At 35.8% G+C, this 16,019-nt stretch overlaps 1 protein-coding gene across 2 annotated transcripts in view; it reads right to left on the minus strand.

Moving 5' to 3' along the window:
* PPARG (peroxisome proliferator activated receptor gamma) overlaps positions 1 to 14,583 on the minus strand; it is a 69,367-nt gene extending 54,784 nt beyond the window's left edge. The window contains exon 1 of one of the 2 annotated variants that reach the window (XM_026724294.2): positions 14,523 to 14,583. The gene's annotated coding sequence lies outside the window, so the exon portion shown is untranslated. Of the gene's footprint in view, positions 1 to 13,875; positions 14,001 to 14,522 lie in introns of those variants that run through there. The other variant, XM_087923926.1, reaches the window with a different exon arrangement.
* Between the last annotated feature and the right edge of the window lie 1,436 nt (positions 14,584 to 16,019).

Genomic DNA, 16,019 nt, shown 5'->3' on the forward strand with positions numbered 1-16,019 from the left:
AGCCATCTTTAATGAACAAGCAATTTTATGTGGGGAAGAAAAAGGAAAGGGGGGAAAGAGAATGGAGAATTTAAGACTTAAAAAAACAACCAAAGAAAAGAAAAATAATTCAAAAAATAAGTATAATACTGGAAAGCAACAGAAAAGGGGAATACAGAAGAGAGAAATAGAGGTAGAGAGACAAGGGGGTAAAAAGGGGAGAGAGAAGAAGAGAGGGAAGAAGAAAAGGAAAAGAAGTAACAAAGGACCGGAGCAAGATATAGAGAAACAGGACCTATTTACGGATAATGGGTGAAAATCTAACTGAAAAAGGGATTCTGTAAAGGTACATAAGATTGTATTGTTATATTAGTAATAGAAATAACTTTAGAAAATTGGAAACAGCATATGATTAAAATGAGGGATAAAATAGTTAGTGTAATTTAGTGAAATGTCTGTGAATAAAATAAGTGAAATAAAATAAATGAGAAAATTGAATTAGGAAGGAACGGGAACATTTTAATTAGTTAATGTTTTATAAAATATAAGTGAAGGGGGAATTAACTATGGAAACCTTATAATTGTCCCCACAGAAGTATGATATTTAATTGAAAAGTAATGTTAAAGATATTAAGACTTTAATGAATATTAATATTAATGATAGAATTGAATTGGAATGGAATGTTGTTTTAATTATATACATTTATAATTTTTTCTTTTTTAAAGAATACAGTGTGTATTTTAAGAATGTACCAAGCAGAATCCGAATGGAAGTTATGTATTATATTGAATGTTATAACTTTAGGGAAAAAATATAAAGCCGTCATACCCCAATCAGTAACTACAGGAGAAATTTTGTTTAATGAGAAAAGATAATAGATAATTGAAACAAGACAGACAAAAGATATAAATACAATGATTTGAATTGAGATGAGATAATTAAAATAAAATTGAGAAAATTAAAAGAGGGGAGAAGCTATGTAGAAAATGTAAAATAGTAGTAAGATATGGAATAGAATATAAAAATGAGCATGAACCTGAATTTGTGTCTGTACGAAGAAATGTAACCTGGGATTACGCTACTTTCAAAAAAGATGTTTTATTTGTATTTTTTTGTTCTTTGTGAAAACTCAAATAAAATTTACAAAATAAAAATAAAAATTAATGTCTTGCCTAAAATGATACTTTTGCTTCAGACAATAACTGTTTAGAAAATTGATGCACCATTCAAACTATGGCAGAAGGATATATACATAGATTTGTGTGTTAGTGGGAAAAACCACAAATTAAATATAGTATTACTAGATACAAAGGAAAGAGGAGGATTGAGTTTACTTGATTCGAAATTTTCTGTTTGATTTTGATAAAAGAAAATGGATGTTGCTGAGAAACAGAAGGTTTTTTGAGTTAGGAGGACCCGACCCAAGATTTTTGTGGCATGGATATTAGTGATAAAGTCAAGGTTAATGTGTATTTTAAAATTTTTATGTTAGATGTGCCATATTGAGAATAAGAAATAGATACTAATCCAGGCTGTGTCTAAAAACATCTTTGTGATTCTCAGCACGAAGCATTTTATAGACAAAAAATAATAGGTAAACAGAAAGGCTAACTTACTGTAAAATACTAGATTTTTGTAAAGGAGAAAATAAAATAAAATCAAGAAAATAATAAGTAGAAGTAGGATATAGAGTCAATAGTCTCTTATTTACAATTATTAGATTTAAAATAGACAAAAGAATTTATGGTTTTGGCCATTGTAAAACTGAATTTAAAACAGAACTGTGCACGATTACATGTGAACATGTAATTGCTAAAAAGTATAAACTCATATTGAAATTTCAAACAGAAGAGCAAGCGAGAGCATTATAGTAAAGAAAGCTTCATTTGCAAATCTGAATTGGACTACAAATAATTCTCAATTTACAACTATTCATTTAGTGATCATTCAAAGCTGAAATGACTTTGAAAAAGGGGACATGGCCAGTTTTCACACTTAATAACCTTTGCAGCATTCCCATGGTCACATGATCAAAATTCAGACGTTTGGCAAATGGCTCATATTTATGATTACTGCGTCATGTGATCTCCTTTTACAACTTCTGATAAGCAAAGTCAATGGGGATGTCAGATTCACTTAACAACCATTTTACTAACTTAACAGCTGCAGTGATTCACTTCCAACTGGCAAGGTCGTACAATGGGGCAAAACTCACTTAACAATTGTCTCCCTTAACAATGGAAATGTTGGGCTCAATTGTCGTTATGAGGACTACCTGTATACACACTTCACTCCCTCCATATAAATTGATCCAAGCTGGAGGCTGCTTTTTACCAACAGCAAATTGTTATTACTGTGTAAAAAAAAAAGGTCATTAAGAATTCAAGCAGAAGCAGCAAGTTCTTTTTCATTAAGATAAAATGTTAAATAAAACTTTGTTTCCACATTGCCTAATTACATGATCAGCCTGAAACAAGGCTTCCCCCGCAAAAAAGGGAAGTTATTTTGAACCTTCAGGAAACTACTGTAATCAAGGAGAAGCAACATAGAAGTAAAGAGAAATTTCCCAAAGGTGAGATCAATTAACCAGAGAAATGCCTTGCCTTCAGAAGTTGTGGGTGCCCCATCCTTGGAGGTTTGGAGATTGGACAGCCACTTGTCTGAAATGGTATAGATTCTCCTTGCTCACGTAGCGGGTTGACTAGGTGATCTCCAAGGTACCTTCCAACTTTGTTATTCTATATTCTTTATTTACATGTTCAAAAAGTAAAGAAGATGTATGTAAAACCTATCTATACTCATGAGCAGAATGAATAGAAAAGGACTGAGGATGACATCTTTGTAGCATCAGAATAATCAAAAGTCACTTCAAATAATCCCTTGATGGTTAACCATATTAGATAAAATTAATGGGAGCTTTCATTCAACATCTCCACTGCTACAACTTATCCACTTCTGTGGAATGTGGAGTGAGGGCTCAGGAATGATTTCCAATCATTCTGCAGTTGGTTTTCAGATGAATAATCATTTTGGTAGCAGCAAAAGCAAAAAATAAATTGGTGGTAACCAATTTATTATGGCATAAATTGCTATTTTTAAGGTCCTACAAGACTTTTCGTAGTTGCTATTTTTTTGGTTTAATTTCCGCATAACTACACTAGTATATATGGACTAGGGATTATATTGCAGGTTATCTCATACTGAAAGTCAGTGTGTGGCTTAACATTTCCCTTATTTAATTCGAGTCTTTTAAAATATTTTGTTTGCCCTTGTTATAGATTGTAACAAGCCAGTGAATGTTGGGGTTTATGCGCACAGCATAAATTAACAAAAGAAAGAAAGGAAAAAAGGAATAAGTACAAGCATGTACAGACTTCCCCAACTTGCAAACCTTGCCTGATAATTACAAAGAAGCACTGGTGAAAATCTTAATTTTGTCTTCTTCAATTACATGCTGAAAATATGGATGGAGAATTAAAAATTAACAGCTAACCCTATTGTGATGTCACTTTTTAATAAAAAGTCTCCAAACAGATACCGAGAGTCTCATATGTATGCAGTCTTTTGCCAGACTCATAGTCCCATCTCTCTTATTGTACTATAAGTAAAACTTCAGCTAATCATAGTTCGAGGTTATATTCAAACTAGAAATCAGTGACACATTCCTAGCTTTCATTTTTAATCTCAAGCCTAGAAAAAAGTAGCATTACATGTCGAAGAAAGTTAAGGAAAGTATTTGTTTATTTGTTAGATTTACATTTAACCTTTTCTTCCAAAATAGAAGACAATTTCAACAGATTATGAACAAGGATATTAAACCAATTTTAAAATTATTTGGATGTCCTAGCTTGCAAATTAATAGGGAATTATGGAAGACTTCTTTATTTGGTGTTGCTTTCACTAGTGAGAAAACAGCAAAGAAAACGATGCCAAAACATTTTTTTCATGATATTAATCTGTATCCTTAATTCACCATAAAATTTGTTTTATCTGCTCTAATGTGAACTCTTTTCCCAGCAATCAGAAACATTTTCAGTTTCTGCTTCTGCAATACTGTTCATCAGAAAATTAGCCCAGTGTCCCAGAAATCTTAACTTACCCTTACTTTGTTTTACAAAAACAATTTATACGACATCTCTTGAACCCAACTCCATTCCTAATGTTCCAGAACAAAATACTGTAAATATCCATAAACAGTGACTACAGAACATTTCTGGTAACATTTCGAACTACCCTGTTCATTCTTCCATATATAAAAAAGTATTTCTTATTTTGGAAAGCTATATTTTATATTTTATTATTTTTATTTATTAATCAAAACAAGACAATACATTTGAAGTGACTTCTTCATGAAATTACTTTTACTTCAACTTTTGCCTACCAGACTGAGCATCCTGTCACTCAAAAGTGAATGGAAAGATGTGCACATGACTTTCACAACCACAAGGTTACATCACATTAAGGTTGAAATAGTGCATGATGCATGGGGTGAAGAGTTTGATGTGACTTCAATGACATTGGAGAAACTGCGTCCATAGTCAAAATAGGGAAACAGAAATAAATAGTCAGAAATGACATTTCCATTAAGGGTCATTCCAGCAATGTAAATTTAAATTATGTTCCATAAGACAGTTTACTACTTTATCACAAACAATTTGTTGTCTACAGAAATATTTAAAAATGTAGATTACAAGTAGTCTACAACCACAATTGGAAACCAATTTTCTGTTGCTAAGTAAGGAAATTGAGTTGTGTGCAATTTTATGAGCTTTTTGCCATGGTTGTTAAATGAATCACTGCAGTTGTTAAGTGAATCCGTTTCCCCCCATAAATTTTGCTTGTCGGAACATGCCTAGGAATGGCTATCACATGACCCCGGGACACTGCAACTGTTGTAAATACACACCAGTTGCCAAGTGCCCAAAATTTGTTCATGTGACTGGGGACATTGAAATGGTTGTAAATCCAAGGATTAGAAATAAATCCCTTTTTCAGTGCCATTGTAACCTAGAATGGTCACGAAATGAATAGTTGTAAGTCAAGAACTACTTCTACACTGGAAAGCTAAATGGTTCCTGGTGATGTGTAAAAGTTCAGCAAAATCCAATCACACTTCTTTAGAATCCTATCATTACAAAACAAACTAGAAAAGATAAAAATAAAGTTTACTACTTTATCACAGCAACTTCCAGATGTGCTGGATTCCATCATAAGCATAAGCCATTTCATTGTTGGAGTTGATACAGTCCAGGCCATCATGTCTGGGAGAACATCAGAGCTCCTTTAAAGTATGCCATACAAAAAACTAATAGTCAAAAGATCACAGGATTTTATTCAATGTTGAATTAATTCTAACATATCTTTAAAAGTAGAAAAGAATTTGTGTGTTGATTATAACCTTTCAGATATTCTACATGGGGCTACTGCTGATTTTAGAGTTCTGAAAACTTCAACTAGTGCAGAATGAGGTAATGGGGGCAGTTATGTCTGCCCCTAGACTAGAGTGAGACATGGTACCACTCTGCTCCATCACCTATATTGGTAACTGGTTTGCTTCAACGTCCAATTGTTGGTGCTGGTTTTAACTTTTAAAACTATATAGGCACAGGGCTGGATTATTTGGGGAACAGACTTCCTGATTACATCTATCCCACCCATTAGGTCTTGTTGGAGGGATATGCTGCCCATCTGTGAAAGAATTCCATCTCACTGGACTAAGGTGAGCCTTTTTTGCCCTCTGGAACATCATCTATGGTGAGGTTAGCTTGGCCCTAACCTTAGACCTTCAGAAAGCCCTCAAAACATGGTTCTGGGGAGCCAGAGCATCTCTTGGCAATAGTGAATCGGCATGTTGGCTATATATTTTCCCCATCATAATCTTGTTTTATCCATATTTATGGTTTTTAATTGTTGGTTTTATTGTATGCCACCCAGAGCCACTTTATGTGCGATAGGCAGCCATATATACTTGGCAAATAAATAGAATGCTTCTATTTTAACTTTTTTTTCAGTCTCACCATTCGAATCTAAAATAGAACACTTGCATCCCAGATTCAAAGAAAGTTAGTTGTTCTTAAGTGCCACTGAAGAAACTGGGGAATTAGTTAGCCCCAATTAACTGAAATGTTATTCACTGTAATAAGACTTAAACTCTGCTAGTTTTCTCATGTTCCCAAGTATAAGTAATTGGAATAATAAATATTAACAAATCAATGTTGCTTTTCTTTAAATCTCCTGATTGGGGTAATCAAAGTCCCTGCCCTTGGGAAGTAAAACCTGTTCTTCTGACCATTACTGCTTAATGACCAGCAAGTTCTCAAACCCTATAATTAACATTTTTGTCTGCATATTAGCTTGTTTGAAGTAACAAATAACACATCCCTGTGACATTAAAACTGGGGCATCTTTTGCTTAATTTAGTTGCAGAAAATACCCACAAAAAGTGCTTGAAGTGATAATTTAAAGCTTACATAGAATATTTAGAAATTATAAAATGTAAATTATGTCTGTAAAGAATAACATTCTTGTCAAGATGCTAAAAGAAGAATCTGCTGTACTGAATTCTCCTAAACTCTGTACTGCTGTTTAAATTGAAAACAAATATGAAGTTTGCAGTCTCTCCCCTCCCCTTCCTCCCAGCTTTGTTATTTTGAAAAAGCCAAATATTTGTAAGCGGAAATTCTCACCATCATGTTCAATTTTGGTTAAAAGCATCAGAGGTAAGAACATTGCTAGAACATTAGAGATCTATGTCAAATGAAAGAACTAATTATCTGACTCTATTAATCTTTTCCTGATATTCTTCTTGTACTATTTCTACTTTGTATGTCTTAGAGATTAATCTAAAGCATTTAAATTAAGGTATCTTTACTCAAAAATAAATTTTCAAACATTTTATATGCTTTTCTCCTGATTGGCATTTCATCAAGGCAGTTTATATTTTCAGAAAAATCAAAATGATAGAATCCAAAGAAAGTGTTATCATTTCAAATAGATGTGTGTTTGGGATTACGCATGTCTGTTTGTTTTCCTATTATAAAAAAAATACAAACCAATCACCTGCTTAGCAAAATGGTAAAGCATGTTGACATTTTTATGATTAAATGATTTGAAAGACTAAAGAAAAAGAATGTTCAACTTCTACAAGATTCTTTTTACAAGATGAAATGAAATCGCTGAAGAAAAAAGTTTTATGTTTAAACCTGGCCTTGCTTCCTGGAAAAAGAGTTGCTCAAGTGGTAGTAGCGAAAACATAGGAATAGCTGAATATTTTCTTGTTTAACAGGAATAAAGATCAAGAGCAATCTATAGTTGTTCCAGGCATGGGAAAAGAAAAAAGAATCCTGACTCCTCGGGCTATTTGTTATCATAACTACTTAGTTGTAAAATGGCATGAGGAAATGTATCTTTACTATCCTCAGCAGCTAAGAGTATATTCAACAACTCTAATGTTGCAAGCTGCAGTTAGATGAGCAACATACAACAGCCTGAAAATGTATTTTCATATATTAATTAAGCTATTTTACACTTCAGTTAGCAATACCATAAGCAACAAGCTGCCTCTGGCCACCACTTTGTTTGCAGCCTTGACCAATCTGGGCATCAATCCATCCGTTTATTTTACTTTATTATTTTAGATCCTTCTAGTTAAAAACAAGTAGTTGTTAAAAACAAGTATGTTCTCAAGAAAATGTATCATGGTTATTGTGAGTGAAGGTGAATAAAGGGAGCAATCTTGTCAGCCCTACCTTCTGAAAAACAAGGGTTATATGACTGGCCATATCCACGACTGGCAGTCATTTTGTATAGAAGGAAACGTCCGTACACCTGCACTTATATGAGAGTGCCCAAAGCATTCTTAAAATCCCAAGTGAGTCCACCAATCAAAAACTTTCCTTACCTTACCTTAAATTATTTTCATACCTCAAATTCCATATTTAAAGAACTTTCAAATGATGGAATATTTGAATAGAGACATTCCTCATTAAACATTTTCATATTATATAAATATGGAAGTAACTTATAGTATTCTTGTCTTTTAATATTCTTTCTGCATGTTGATTTGGGAAGATATGTCTTAAAATATAGCTTGAAGTTTTAGTTTAAAAATATATGTGTGAAGTTTGGTGTACATAAGATATTAGAGGAAAGCAATGAATTATATTTACAGTGACTATATTTTATTGGAAAAAATAAAGGACAAACATGAAAAAAGGGGAAAATTTGACAGGGGCTCATAAGGATAAAAAAAGTTAATAGTTTATGTTTAAAACTTTGATTTAAAAAGAAAATTCAAGATCAAAACCCAGTAATACAAAGCATATATTCTAATAAAAATATCTAAAATCAAAGTATTTTATTTTTAAAATAATTTTTTTAAACCAAACATTTTACTTTTAAAAGACAACTCATTTCCCGTATTTTTCACATCAGTGTGAAAGACTTTGTATTAAGTGTTACCACTTGCATGTTGGCTGGGGAATTCTGGGAGTTGAAGTCCACCCATCTTATAGTTGCCAACTTTTGAAAAATGTTGGCTTATATGAAGTGGGTGAAACCACAGAACACAAGAACAATTTGTTGTCTACAGAAATATTTAAAAATGTAGATTACAAGTAGTCTACAACCACAATTGGAAACCAATTTTCTGTTGCTAAGTAAGGAAATTGAGCTGTGTGCAATTTTATGACCTTTTTGCCATGGTTGTTAAATGAATCACTGCAGTTGTTAAGTGAATCCATTTCCCCCCCATAAACTTTGCTTGTTGGAAGCTGCCTAGGAATGGCTATCAAATGACCGAGGGACACTGCAACTGTTGTAAATACACACCAGTTGCCAAGTGCCCAAAATTTGTTCATGTGACTGGGGACATTGAAATGGTTGTAAATCCAAGGATTAGAAATAAATCCCTTTTTCAGTGCCATTGTAACCTAGAATGGTCACGAAATGAATAGTTGTAAGTCAAGAACTACTTCTACACTGGAAAGCTAAATGGTTCCTGGTGATGTCTAGAAGTTTAGCAAAATCCAATCTCACTTGTATAGAATCCTATCATTATAAAACAAACTAGAAAAGATAAAAAGTTACAAGATTATTTCTCTTAATACTGTTTTAGCTGAAGCACAATCACAGCAGAGTTGAAATTTCTCTTGCTTTTAATTATGTCTGTTCAAATCCTCATATCCCAAGCTATTCTTGTCTTTCAAAGAAAAAAAAAGTTTTCATTTTTCTTCCTGAGGGAACACTTCAAGCTGACCAAATGTAAGGGGAAAAAAAATCCTCTATCTCCCCATCTATACTTCCTAGAAGTTCTAGGATTACACTGTAAATTAAAAACTGACAATCCTTGCTGCATCCTGAAGTTTGATTTTATGTAACCCAGGTATTCAATGTTCGTTAAGGGAAAATGTGGCAGAGTAAGGAAAGGCTCCACCCAATCCTGTACTAGAAAACATTAAAACAGACACATAAGTAATCGCTGAGAGCTAAAGCGGAAAATCAGATAAACTGCAGGCTACGGATAATTTGAATTCCTATTAGAGTATTTGTACTCTGAAATTAACGCAACACTCAAAAGCATTGTGCCATAATTGTAGACGCCAAAGTAATTTTGATGGGAATGTTTGATTTGAAATATTAAATAAAAAGCCAGTGGCTTTTTCAAAACTGTGATGTACTGCATTGATAAGTTTTTCAAAAGTCACGCCTTTTTTCCTATTGAAGCTGAATTCATACCTCCAAGTTATTGATTTGATAATTTCAGTATCAAGTGATGGCTTCTACAAACAGCCAACACTGACCAATAATTGCAAATAGATATAATCTTAAAAGGCAGTATAGTTCAAATCATTCCTTCTTTTTTATTTAGAATTTCTATCCCATTCCCTCCTTCCTTCGTTCCAACCCTGCTAATTTTCAACTAGTAAAGCTGCAAATAGTTGTTGCTTTGTAAGGCGGAACTTTGGGATTCACAGTATTAAATTCATAGACTTTGTTCTGGCTATGCAAATAATATGCTTAGTCATAGGAGAATGAGGTGGCGTTTGTATTTCTGGGGAGCTTTTCTATTCCAACAGCTACTCACTCATACACTGTCATGTACAATATGTGACTTGATATAATGCTAGCTGGCTGGCAAAAATTAGACGTGACCTGTTGATTGCTAGATCTTTCTTAGTGACTCTCATCCACAACACATTCTATAATGGCACAATCAAATAGCTCATACACAAGAACATTTTCTCAAAAAACACAAAAAAGCCTGCATTTTCTCAGTAGTGCAAGTGGTCCAAATTGGTGCAATTTCTTAAGTGTTAATTATGAGTCATTAGCAATAGCAAGGAAACACTTACAGTACTGAATGCCATTTCAGATGAGATGCCCAGCTAATCTAGCATTTTAGTCCCACACAGTCTAACCAGTTGTTTGTGAGAAAGCATTAGGCAGCATGTGAATGCAACTGCTCCCTTCTGCTTATAGTCCCTAGCCAACAGTATGGAGAAGCATGTTGACTTTACAATACTTTACAGCCATCTTGACCAGTAGCTATGATAAGTTTATACTATTTCCCATGACTTTGTTTACACCTCTTTTAAAACTGTCAGAGTTCATAGCTCTTACACCTTGTGCTAATCACATAACTTTACGCTAAGACGATATGAAGAAGCAATTCTTTAGATAGATTCTGAATTTTCCATGTTCACATTAATTCTAATATTTAAGACTCTTTCACCATATCATCCCTACACTAATCGTATATATCTTTATGAGATTTCCCCCTTATTTTTTTTCTCATCCAAAAATATCTTAATTGTTCTGACTTCACTTATTCCAAGTATGGCTGTAGTATTGCAGGTTTATTTTAAACCTGTCCTGATTTCCAATATCAAAGCAGAGCAACAAAACAGAAAACTAAGTTTTATCAAGCTATTCACTACAATCCTTATGCTGTATGTTCATTATGACTTCTAATGCATACCGTAAGGAATCATACTACTGGCCATCCAGCTATTTTCTGGTGGCAAATTGTTATTTCTAGATGGTTTTAAATTATAGCAGCACATGATCATCTGCAATACTGGCAAGCAAAACTTTTAAAACATAGGCCACAATTTTGATTGAGATTACATGGGAGTAAATAGATATTATGAATTTATTTCTTGTCATATATATTGCATTGTTGTCTTAGGAGCTCACTTAATTCTCTACTCATTTTATTTCCATAATCAACCAGTGAAACAGATTGGGCTGATATGTAAAGGGCTGAACTATATATAACTTCACTATTATAGATTTTGAACTGAGAGTTTGTGGCAATGTATTAATATCACTAATTGACAAAAAGCTTTTTATATGTACAGTACATGAAAAAAATATTGAGAAGAGGAATCTGACAGATATACTGAAAAATCTGATCATTCATATAATGCATTTCATTTATTGAAAAGTGCTACGTAAATATTAGTAAAATTAGAAATTTTTCTCTCTCTGGTTATTCTATGTAATCTATAGCATATTATTGCTTCCATTGATTTTGGAAAAAATTAAGTGTAGTCTTCTTTGGATAAATAAAATAATTACAGTAACATTTTAGGGATTCTGAGGACAAGGCACATCCATATATCAACTAGACTTTTACTTCACTTTAAAACAGGTAACTTTAGATTTCAGCTTCTGAAAACATAGAATGAATGTCTTATAATCCGTTCTTCTACAAAGTGTTGTAGTTATTTAACGTTACCCCAGATACCAGGAAATAAGCTTTCAAAAAAAAAAAAGATTTGTGCTAAAAATAAAATAAAAACCAACATAATTGGTGTTCAAAGTGATGGAATGGCTATCCCATATTGATGGTAAGCATAGAGACTCAATTTTAAAGTTGAGCTGATTATCTAAACCAGATAACTAAATTGAAAATTATACCGAGAATCTACTAAGTTCTTTAGCCTAGACCTGAAATCTTGTAAGTTTTTTGAGACTAACTTCTAAAAAATACAGAGAAGACTGAAATATAAAAATATTCAAGACTAGGATGTAAGGAACATTAAAAAAACACACACACCAAATTCAAGGTACCAATTTTTGCTGCCCAAACTGCATTCAACATTTTTTCCGTGCAAAGCTAATCTAAGTACAAAGAGGAAAAATCTAACATGCTCATGTAAAAAAAAAAAAATCACAAATGTTTATTCTGCCATTAATAACGGTGCATGACTCGATTGCATGCTACTTTCATTTATTTTATTGCAGACATCGTTTTTTAAAAAATTAAATATTAGATTTTATCAATATGGTAGTTTAGATACAAACATCTCTGGAAATCAAAATATCTTTAAGCAATATATCAGAATGATTACTCCACAAAATGAACTTAATAGAAATGAGTTGAAAAGAAGCACTTTAATTGATGAGATAGGAGTTAGAATTAAGTTCCAAATAAACTTTTTTCACAGACAACTTTATCATATACATTAAATAACTACAATCTAAACTGCCTTTTTCTTATAAAGGTTTCTATGTAGTAATGAACCCACTTCAGCAATTTAGTCTCCAGAAGTATTGGGATTTCAACTCTCTGGTAAGTCCCACTTCAACTGGAGTACACCAGACTAAGTATCACTAATCTTTATGATCAAGATAACAACCTACATAACCTGTAATCACTGTCTGATTTTCCTTTCCCTTTTTCCTTCTTAGATACAGCTTTCACTCACTGTACCACACACAGGAAAATGGCTAATCTTTCTAGTTTCACAAGTAAAAACTGCCTCTGTGGGTGTTATTAACATCTGACACTTATATCAAAAAGATGGTTCAAAGGTCACTATACAAAGAAAGTAACTGTACCATCACTTTCTAGCTCAATCCCATCTCAGAACATTACACCGTACATATTTTAAAAGGAGTCAGGGTTGAATTTTGAAATAATTATTGTCAAATGAATGCTCATTACTAAATTGGCTCTTATGTCTTCTGGATATATTTGGTAAATTATAATTTATGAAATATAACTGTTTATGATTTGGCTAGCGATGGAAATATTTGATTTCAAGTTATCACTGAAAGCAATTATGGTGGTTGTTTTTTTACCTGTGGACATCCATGCTCCATAAAAAGTGTTTCCTCACTCAACTTATCACCAAAATGCTACTGAAGTATTAAATTATGACCCTGTTACCATACTGGATCATAACTCATACATATTGCCTCAAAGTTAGTTACGACACTAACAGGAACTTGCAGTCTCTAGCGTTTAATGCCCTAGGGAGAAATGTCAGTGGGAAATTTACAAAACACTCCTGCAGACTTGGGATATGACACCAAGGCATTATATGTATTTCACAATCTATAATCTCTGTTGTGGAATGATTACACTCCAAACCCTATTTAAACTCCTTGTTGTGATTAGGAAAGCTAAGAAAAGGCATGATTTATTTAAAAGAAATTATCAGCACTTTTGAATTACTAAGTACTAAGTGTAACTCCCAGTCCATCATTTTGTCTTTATTCATAAGGACCCATCTTGGCTACAGGTGCTTTACATTTTCCTACTATCAGAATACTCACAAGCAGGCAATTTACGTAGGAAAAGCTAAAAGATTAAGGGGATCTAGAGTACAACAAAGCCCTATGAAACTACTTCAGCAAACCCAGAGGGCGCCTATTAATGCCCATTCCTGCCCACTTGGATTTATCAGGAACTCAAATATAATTCAAGTTACTATCAGCGTCTCCTTCCTCAAGATGTATTACTCAGACCTAATGCAAAGCAAACTGCACACCCATGCCTAAAGGGGCCAGGAAACGTTTATCTTTTTTTCTTTTAACTAAAGACTTTCAAGTCAAAATCTGCACATCACAAAAACCCTTTGCAACCCTTCTCAGATTCCTTTTACCTGGGCAGAATTTTCCTCGTCTAGGGTCCAACTCCTCAGACTGACATATCCATGAACTACGAGTTAATAAGTTGTTGCGCGTGTGTTTACACGGGCATGTCTTTCGTACAGATGTCTCTCCTTCCCTTCACCGTCCCCCACCCCTCCAACCCCGGATAGTAAGTCTTATCTTTCCACGGAGTCCGCGTAGGGGAACCCTATCCGGAAAGACTTCAACTCCTTCTCCCGACCGCTATCACAACCCCCGAGTCTGGAGAGGAACTCTCAGAGGAAACCCTGCGCCTCCGACTCTGATAGGGAAGAAGACCTGCTCTTGCCTGGCACGGCCCTCCTCGAGGTCCCCCACCCCCGCAGAAAAAAAAAAACCAAAGTTTCTTCTGCCTTTTTGCGGCGCCAGCTCCCCTATTCCGATACACCCCACCCCACCAACCCCAGTCCGTCGCACCTCCCGCAGCCGCCCCGCTCCCGCTGGACCCAGAGACACGTGCCTCCACGGACCGAGTTCCCCGAACGCCTCCTAGAGTTGCAGCGAGTGGCAGCCGCTACTGAGGCGGGCGGGCACTCTGGGACGGCAGCCCGTGCGGCGCTCCCTCTCCCCTGCCCCGACGCGCCGCGCCGCGAGAGGCTCCCGCTCGTCTCGCACTGACCTGACGCTGTCAACGCGGCAGGAGCAAACGCTTCGCCTCTAGTGGCATGGATTCCCCCGCCCAGCCCGTCCTATGGGCAGGCTCCGCCTCTTGGTCCCGCCCTCCAGTCAACCTCCGCGCCCCACCCACCCACCCGGGAGCGCCCCGAGCGGCAGCGCCGGCGCCGCTTTCTGACTATCCACTGACCCCGGGCGAGGGACGAGCAGGGGTTTGGGAACGGGAGCATCGGGTCTCCGGCTCTCTGGATTGCGTCTGTCTGTCTGTCTGTCTGTGTGTGGTCTCTTTTGCCAGAAAGAGGGTTCCACGTGCTGGCGATGAACCCGGGAGAAAATGCGCGCAATTTGAATACAGTCCTGTCAAAGGATAGGAAGCGTGCGGGGTGGCGCCACGGCTGGTCTTCGTTTTTGGGGGTGGGACGGTGCTCAAAATGCAGCCTTTAGGGAACCAGCCCGACGCTGGCTTTCCCACGTGCAGGTTTTCTCCACCGACTAGCTTTCCCGCGGACAGTCTTGGGTCTCTCTCTGCCCTCAAAAAATGTCGGGGTCCGTTTTGGGGTTGTCCCGGTTAATCCCGGTAATTGCTTTCCTCTCGATAGGAAATGAAAAAAGAATATAGGAAAGGCAATATGTATCTTCCTTCCTCTGTACTGCACCACATTTATTTCCTTTTGATGCTTCTCCCTGTCTCCTTTAGAGTTTGGACACAAAGATTTGATATTCTTGGAACAATCAGCTGTTTGGAATTTTGTTATTAGTGGGGTTTTCCTTTTGGTTTTGCAACTTTTATAAGCAATTTGAAGAATTTCCAAAGGACTCTTGCAGTTTCGGTTGTCCAGGCCTTGACTGCCCTGTTATGAATTTCTGTAGCCCAAATGTGGTATCCTTTTCATCAGAGGTGGCATTCAGCAGGTTCTGACCAGTTCTGCAGAACGGGTTGTGGAAATTTTGAGTGGTTTGGAAAACAGGCAAATCCCACCTCTGACTGGAGATTTTATAGTATCCTTCCCCTGCCACACCCACCAAGCCCCGCCCACAGAACCAGTAGTAAAAAAAATTGAATCCCACCACTGCTTTTCATGGTTTTTAAGGTCCTTCCAATATTGGTAGATGAGACCGACTCTGGTGGGCTCACAGAAGATACAGGTAGTCCTCGACTTAACAACAGTTCATTTAATGACATTTTGAAGTTACAACGGCACTGAAAAAGTGACTTATGACCATTTTTTACAATTAAACCATTGCAGCAGTGGTGGGATTCAAATTCTTTTACTACCGATTCTGCGGGCATGGCTTGGTGGGGAAGAAGACTGTAAAATCCCCAGTTAGAGGTGCTATTTGCCGGTTCTCTGAACTACTCAAAATTTCCACTACCGGTTCTCCAGAACTGGTCAGAACCTGCTGAATACCCACTTCTGCATTACAGCATCTCCCAACTCACATGATCAAAATTCAGACACTTGGCAACAGACTCATTTATGATGGTTTTAGTGTGCCAGTG

This window comes from Pseudonaja textilis, chromosome 2 (assembly GCF_049901715.1).
Source record: "Pseudonaja textilis isolate UNSWEBS1 chromosome 2, rPseTex1.2, whole genome shotgun sequence".
Lineage (NCBI taxonomy): Eukaryota > Metazoa > Chordata > Lepidosauria > Squamata > Elapidae > Pseudonaja > Pseudonaja textilis.